Here is a 7,452-nt window from a genome sequence, read left to right as displayed (position 1 = left end):
CTTATTTAGATTTTCAGTTCTCTGTCATTGTCCTTATTCAAAGTAACAGAATATCATGTCCAAGATGGACCTATCTGAAGATGTTTAGATTATGATGTGGCAGAAGAGGAAGCAAAGAAGAAAAGAAGAGTTTAAGTTATGTAGTTACTATTTTAACTTTTTATTATGGAGTGCATTAGTTTCCTAGGGCTGCTAAAACAAAGAACTACAAACTGGGTAACTTGACCAACAAACATTTATTGCCCCATAGTTTCGGAGGCCAGAAATCAAGGTCTTGTTAGGATCATGTTCCCTGTGAAGACTCAAGAGGAGAATCCTTCCTCGCCTCTTACTAGTCTGGCGGTAGCCATCAATCCTTGGGTTTCTTGGCATCTAACCACTCTAGTCTCTGCCTCCGCCAGTCACATGGAACTTCCCCAGTGTGTCTCCGTCCAAATTCCCCCCTTCCTGTTTTATTCTACCTTCAGTGATATATAACTGACATATAACACTATGAAAGTTTAAGGTGTACAACATGTTGATTTGATACACTTATCTGCTGCAAAATGATTACCACCACACCATTAGCTAATATTGATACCTCCATTGCCTCACATACTAGCCATTTCTTTTCTGTGGTGAGAACATTTAAGATCTACTTTTGTATACTTTCAAGTATATAATACAGTATTATTAACTATAATCACCACGCTATACCTTGGGTCCTCAGAACTTATTTGTCGTATAGCTGGAAGTTTGTACCCTTTGACCAACATTTCCCTATTTCCCCTATCCTGGTAAACCACTATTCTATTCTCTGTTCTATGATTTTTGGCTTTTGGGGATTCCATGTAAAAGTGATACCATACAGCATTTGTCTTCCTCTGATTTATTTCGCTTAGCATAATGCCCTCAAGATGCATCCATGTTGACACAAATGACAGGACTTCCTTCTTTCTCGTGGCTGAATAGTATTCCACTGTGTATATATACCACATCTACTTTATCCATTCATCTGTTGACAGACACTTAGATTGTTTCCACATCTTGGCTATTATGAATAAATAGGTAATGAACATGGGAGTGCAGATATCTCTTCAAGATCCTGTTTTCGTTTCCTTTGGATATATACCCAGAAGTGCGATTGCTAGATTATATAGCAGTTCTATTTTTAATTTTTTGAGGAACCCCATACTGTTTTCCATAGTGGCTGCACAAATTTGCATTCCATTTACAGTGCACAAGCGTTCCCTTTTCTCTGCATCTTCACCAACACGTGTTATCTCGGGGTTTTGTTTGTTTTTTGATGATACTCATTCTAAAAGGTGTAAGGGTTGGCCATCTTTATGTCTTCTTTGGAAAAATGTCTATTCTGATCATCTGACCATTTTTTAATGGGATTATTTGGTTTTCTGCTGTAGAGTTGTATGAATTTTTTATATATTTTGGATATTAACCCCTTATCAGGTATATTATTTACAAATATTTTTCACCCACTCCATAGGTTGCCTTTTAATCTTGTTGATTGTTTCTTTTGCTGTGCATAAGCTTTTAAGTTTGTTTTTGTCCCACTTACTAATATTTGCTTTTGTTGCTTGTTCTTTTGGTGTCATATTCAAAAAATTATTGCCAAGACCAATGTCAAGGAGCTTACCACCTATGTTTTCTCCTAGGAGTTTTATGGTTTCAGGTCTTATGTTTTAGTCTTTAATCCATTTTAAATTAATCGTTTAAGCAGTATAAAATACAGGTCCAACTGTATTCTGCATGTGGTTAGCTAGTTTTCCCAACACGATTTATTTCAATAGATAAGACTATCCTTTTTCTGTTGAGTATTCTTGGCTCCCTTGTCAAATATTAGTTGACTGTTTAAATTTCCCCCTTCTTATAAAAACACCAGTCATACTGGATTAGGGCCCACCCTAATAACCTCATCTTAACTTGATTACATTTGAAAAGACCCTATTTCCAAATAAGGTCACATTCAGAGGTACCAGGAGTTAGGACTTCAGCATATCTTTTTGAAAGACACAATTCAACAAATAGCATGGAGTATTTTGAATATTATATATATGCAAGCATACAGAGAATTAGAGAGTCTAATATAATGAACCCTTATGTACCTATCACCCAGGTTCAACAATAACCAATTCATAGCCAATCTTGTTTCATCTGTACCTCAATTCCCCTCACTCCTATGTAATTTTGAAGCAAATCCCAGACTTCATATCAATTCATCTATAAATATCCGATGCATCTCTAAAGATGAAGACTTTCATTTTAACATGACCACAATACCATTATTACACCTAAAAATGTCAATCATTAATATCCAGTTAGTGTTCAAATTTCCAATCATCTCATAAATTGTCTCAGGTTGGATAAGCAACAAGGTCCTACTGTACAGCACAGAAAACTATATTCAATATCCTGAGATAAGCCATAATGGAAAAGAATATAAAAAAGAACATATATATATATGTGTATAATTGAGTCAATTTTCTATACAGCAGAAATTAACTCAACATCGTAAATCAACTATACTTCAAAAAAAATGTCTTAGGTTTCTAACACTTTGTTTAATCAGGATCCAAATAAAAACCTCAGAGTCATTGACATTTAAATGGATTAACAATCTCAGCATCTTTATTCTCCCTCTGGTTGGTTGAGCACCAGATGGTTTTGAATATGTAAAGGGCACTCTGAATTTTAAGTGGATGGAGAAAGATGTTGGCAGGAGGAAGAAGGGAGTAGAAAGACAGCAGGGGAGGGGAAAGGTGGAGGGTGAGGTTCTAGAAGCAGGTTGTAGATTCAGGGGTACAAGGCTGGGGTGAAAGGAGCCTGGGGGGTAGGAGGAAGTGGCTCAAATAGTGGCAGAGAGTGGCTAGCAGACAAACTTTTAAGAACAAGGAGGTCTAGTAAATCACTTTATATATAATACTTTACACATCAGCCACCCAGAAATTTTCTCGCTAAACACACAAAGTACTGTCAAGCCTCCAAGCTGTTTCTTCCACTAAAAATACCCTCTCCCACTTCTATCCCAGCCCTTCAACCTGGAAAACTCCTGCACATCCTTCAACACTCAGCTCAGATATCCCACATGTGTGAAGACCTCTCTGATCCCTCCCCCTCAAAGTTGGCTTACTCCATTATTTACCACTCCATAAGGCTTTGGACATACCTCTACTACAACACTCCTCAAATTGCACTCTCATTATCTATGCTCATAGCTGAGTCTCCCACGAAACTGTGGGCTCTTTGAGTGGACTGGCAATGTTGATTCATCTTTGTATCCTGAGTCTCTAACACCATGCCTGGCACAAAGACAGCATTCAATAAATGCTTACTGAATGAAAGAAAAATTAAAGGAGGAGAGAGAAAAGAAAAAAGGGAAGGGAAAGCAAAGAAAAGATCAAAAGAAGAGAAGAAAGAAGAAACAGGCAAGAAAGGAGGACATACACAAGGCAAACAACTGACCTTGAAAGGCAGAACTAGACAGCTTGATTTCAAGGTCACAACATCAAGGCCAAACGAGGCTTTCATGAATGTTTCCTTGGCTAGCACAGCATTTTTTAAATTTTGACTTAGTAATCAAAATTTAAGAATCACATAAAAATCCAGATGTCTAGCTTCTTAAACAAAAATAGAACAATCTATCCTAGGCTGGGCTTAGCCTCCTCCATGGTAACATTGGCTGTATCTAAACATGCTTTTCTCAGATTACCACAGTCACCAGCACTCCCAGTTGTCGTCCCAGCATGGACATGGAGTATCACTGGCCACTTACCATTGCCCTCGTGCTTTTGATTCTCTTATAACTGGTCTACTTCATTCACTTACTTCGCCTGCTTGCCTCATTTAAACGTTAGAGTCTATCAACCTTGTCCTAGGTAATCTGCTTCATCTAGATGCTCTGTGGTCACAAAAAAATAATTATAGTAATAATTATTCTAGAGCTGTACTGTCCAATAGAACCTTCTGAGATGGTAGAAATGTTCTGTAATCTGCAGTGTCCAATACTGTAACCACTAGGCACATGTGACTCTTGAGCTCTTGAAATACGGCTAGTGTGACTGAAGAACTGAATTTCTAATGTTATTTCATTTTAACTAATTTAGTTTTAATTTTAATAGCCACACATGGCTAGTGGCTACTAAATTAAAGATGCAGTTCTAGGGCAGTGCTTCTCAAGATTTAACGTACATAGAAATACCTGGGGATCTTGTTAAAACACAGATTACAATTTAGCACATCCAGAGTGAGGCCCAAGATTCTGAATGTCTAACAAATTCCCAGGAGATGCTGATGATTCTGGGGTTTGGACCACACTTTGGGGAGGAAGATTCTAGAACGGTGCTGCTCAAACTTTAGCATGCATAAGAATCCCCTAGAGATTCCAGAAAGATTCCAAAACAGATTCCTGGGCCTTGCCCCTCACAGTTTCTGATTGAGTAGGTTTGGGGTGGGGTCCAATAATTTGTAACAAGCACCTGGGTGATGCTGGAGTACCATTTTAGAGAATGGGATGCTGTTGGAAAAAAATCTTTTTATTCACCCTCTGATTTTCTTTCCCAATCGTTACTATTAATAGTTAATATTTGTGTCCTTTAATAAAGGTAGTTACTATCCCATTTTACTGATGAGGAAACTGAGGCACAGGGAGATTAATGAACTTACCTAAGGTTACCCTGATGGTAATTGCTGTCTCCAGAGCCACCTTCTTAACCACACACTTCACACCATGGAAGATGTCACCATGGATGTCTGCCAGTGTACTGTCCTTGCCTTGATGCAAAGACTCCCTAATTCCTTGAATTTAAACCAGAAGAGAAGAATCAAATCCAGAGCAGTCTGCTTTTCAGTCCCAATTTTCCTGCTTTTGTTTCACATCTCATTTTACAAGGCAGGAAATGGGTTCTGAAAAGTAGAAGTAAAGGACTTGCCTGAGGCCACATAGCTAATCATTTCACTTTAAGTATTATCTGGTAAACGACCTTCATGTGGGCTTCTTCCCCTCCCCCCCCCCAGCAAAAAGCTTTATTGTTTCCATTTGGTCGAAGGCTTGGGAGATGGCTGCAGGGTGTTTGAAAAGCTGTCTAGTGGTTGCAGAGAGGGGCTTCAGAGAGAAGCTCTGACACCAGAGGGACTCCTCAAAGGCCGCTGGGCTTCGGAGGCTCCTAGTGGTGCTTGAGGGTGAGCCTTTGGAAGAGATACTCGCCTAGCCCCGCCTGGAGACCAGCCACCCTGCAGAGGCTGGTCAGGTGGCTGCCATCTTCTTGATGAGTTTCACTTGCCCATCTAAGAGGCGGCTCTCCAAGAAGTCACAGAGGTGGAAGTCTGCGCGGGCAGACCATGAGTATGGTGGCTTCCATAGCGTCCTGGGTTTTACCCCATTCGTCTTGAGATGGCTTCTGCACATCCTGGAAGGGCTTGCGGCAGCCGCACTAGTTTTGTATTTTCAAGAGAGGCTTGACACCTCGCGCTTGTCCTCAGCCAATTCCTGGAAAAGGTGTCCCACGCCCTCCAGAGCCACATGGTGGAGGTGGAAATAGAAGCCCAGAGAGAGGTAGGTGTAGGAGGCACGCAGATGCATGTTGACCAGGCGGTTGACGACAGCCTCTACCTCCGCGGAATAATTCTGAAGAATATGGGCGCTCATGGTTGACAAGTAATAAAGAGTTAAGCTCAAAAAATGGTGTTGGCCAATCCCGGTGGCCGAGGATAGCTGAGGGCTGATTCTGAAGGTTGCAACTGGAAAAAAGTTTAGAGGATGGTTGGGGCCTGGAGCAAGGGGCGTCACCGGGTCGGTTCAGTCCAAACGCTGTTGAAGCAACCGACACATCCGCGGGACCTCAGAGCCCACTGCTGGGCTTCTATTTCTAAACGTCTCTATACCACATTTCTATTGCTTTAACACAGATGGAATTCCTAAAACTGAGCACTTTTAGCTAGTCGCTACTGGTGGAGACACATCACCCCCCTCCACACACTCAATCCCCAGAATCCTGTGCGTCATCAGTCCATGCGTTCCTCCGCAGCCCCGCCCCTCCAACCCGCCCCCAGTTGGCAGAAGAAAGGCGTTGGGGTGAGGCCAAAGTGAGAGAGGAGGTGGACGGGAGGAGAGAGGGAGGTCGGTGCTCCCAGTCAAGCCGGGAAGTCAGGATCTTTGACCACTAGGTTAGGGGGCGAGTCCTAGCCGCTGGGGAACTGTTGAAAACCGTGAAAACCAGCCTCGGAAACAGGACCCGGAAGAGGCCTTTCTTCCCGCCGACAGACGCTCAGCGCCCGTCAGCGGCAGCAGGGGGCGCTCCAAGCGGCCTCGTGGGCTGGAGATGAGAGCCAGAGAGAACGCTGGCGAAGGCAAGGCGGTGGCTGCCACTCATAGACCTGTTTGGGAGCCCAAATGAAGTTCTTCTGGGGCCGTGGGGAGCCCCAGAAATAACTGGTGGCACGGAAGGGAGAGCTCTGGTCTCCTGTATACAGGTAGAGACATCAAGACGTTAACCGTTTCACGTATAACCTATTTGTTTAAGCCACGTGGTCCTCAACCACATGGCACTTTAGTGTTACCTGGAGCTGTGAAAACCCAACGCCCTTGGGATTGACACAGAGGCCAATTAAATCAGAACCTCTGGGTTTGGGACCCAGTATCAGGGGTTTCATGTTCCCCAGGTGGATTCCAAGATTGAGAACACTGGTTTTAAAAAAGTGTTTTTTTTTAAATTAAATTTTAAAATCTGTTTTCCATTCTATTGTGGGTTTTAGGATGTAGCAAAAGGTACAAATTCCTCAAGAAAATGGAGTTAGTTGTGACAACAAGACAACAAGATACATGAGAAAATGCTTTGGACAACAAGATACATGAGAAAATCCTTTGGAAACTGGTAAAGGTAGGAGTTGTTGTTGTTATTATTTATTATCCCTGTTTTAGAGCCTCCCCTGATAGTCTAACAAGCTGGAAAGTATTTAAATATTGTACTATACTCCGAAAACAAATCGCCATTGTCGTCAGAGGCGGGATGCTATCAAGAATGATATCGAACTCAGCTGAATGTAAAAAAGATAATTGAGGTGTTTAAGGCTGTGCATCTAGTTATACATACTTAATTGTAATCTCTCGTTTTCTATCTCAGCCCTTTTACTTAAAAGAACAGTAAGAAAGGAAGAGTTATTAGAAAGAATGATGGGAAAATACACGTCTGCTTTCTCTGCCTTCTCTGTCGTCACTAACCCTTGACTTCTACTTCTGGACTACATACTCCTTATCAGTTTCCATGCTCTCCTGGCTCCCACCCAAGGCCCTAAACAGGCCAACTCTGGACCTGGTCCTGAGCCAAGAGCCTTTGTTCTATGAAGAGAAGATTCTTAATTTCAGCCACAGGTACAAGAAAGGGAATCAGAGAATTCAAGTGATTTGCCCTAAATCCCACCATCAGTTAGAACTGGAAAAAAAACCAGAAAAAACAGAAA

At 41.8% G+C, this 7,452-nt stretch overlaps 1 pseudogene; it reads right to left on the bottom strand.

Annotated features, from left to right (window-relative positions):
* Positions 1–5,039: 5,039 nt before the first annotated feature.
* Positions 5,040–5,704, bottom strand: LOC137208539 (ferritin light chain pseudogene; annotated as a pseudogene).
* Between the last annotated feature and the right edge of the window lie 1,748 nt (positions 5,705–7,452).

The sequence above is a fragment of the Pseudorca crassidens genome, chromosome 16 (assembly GCF_039906515.1).
Source record: "Pseudorca crassidens isolate mPseCra1 chromosome 16, mPseCra1.hap1, whole genome shotgun sequence".
In the NCBI taxonomy this organism is placed as follows: domain Eukaryota; kingdom Metazoa; phylum Chordata; class Mammalia; order Artiodactyla; family Delphinidae; genus Pseudorca; species Pseudorca crassidens.
This window is presented reverse-complemented; position numbering and strand designations above follow the sequence as displayed.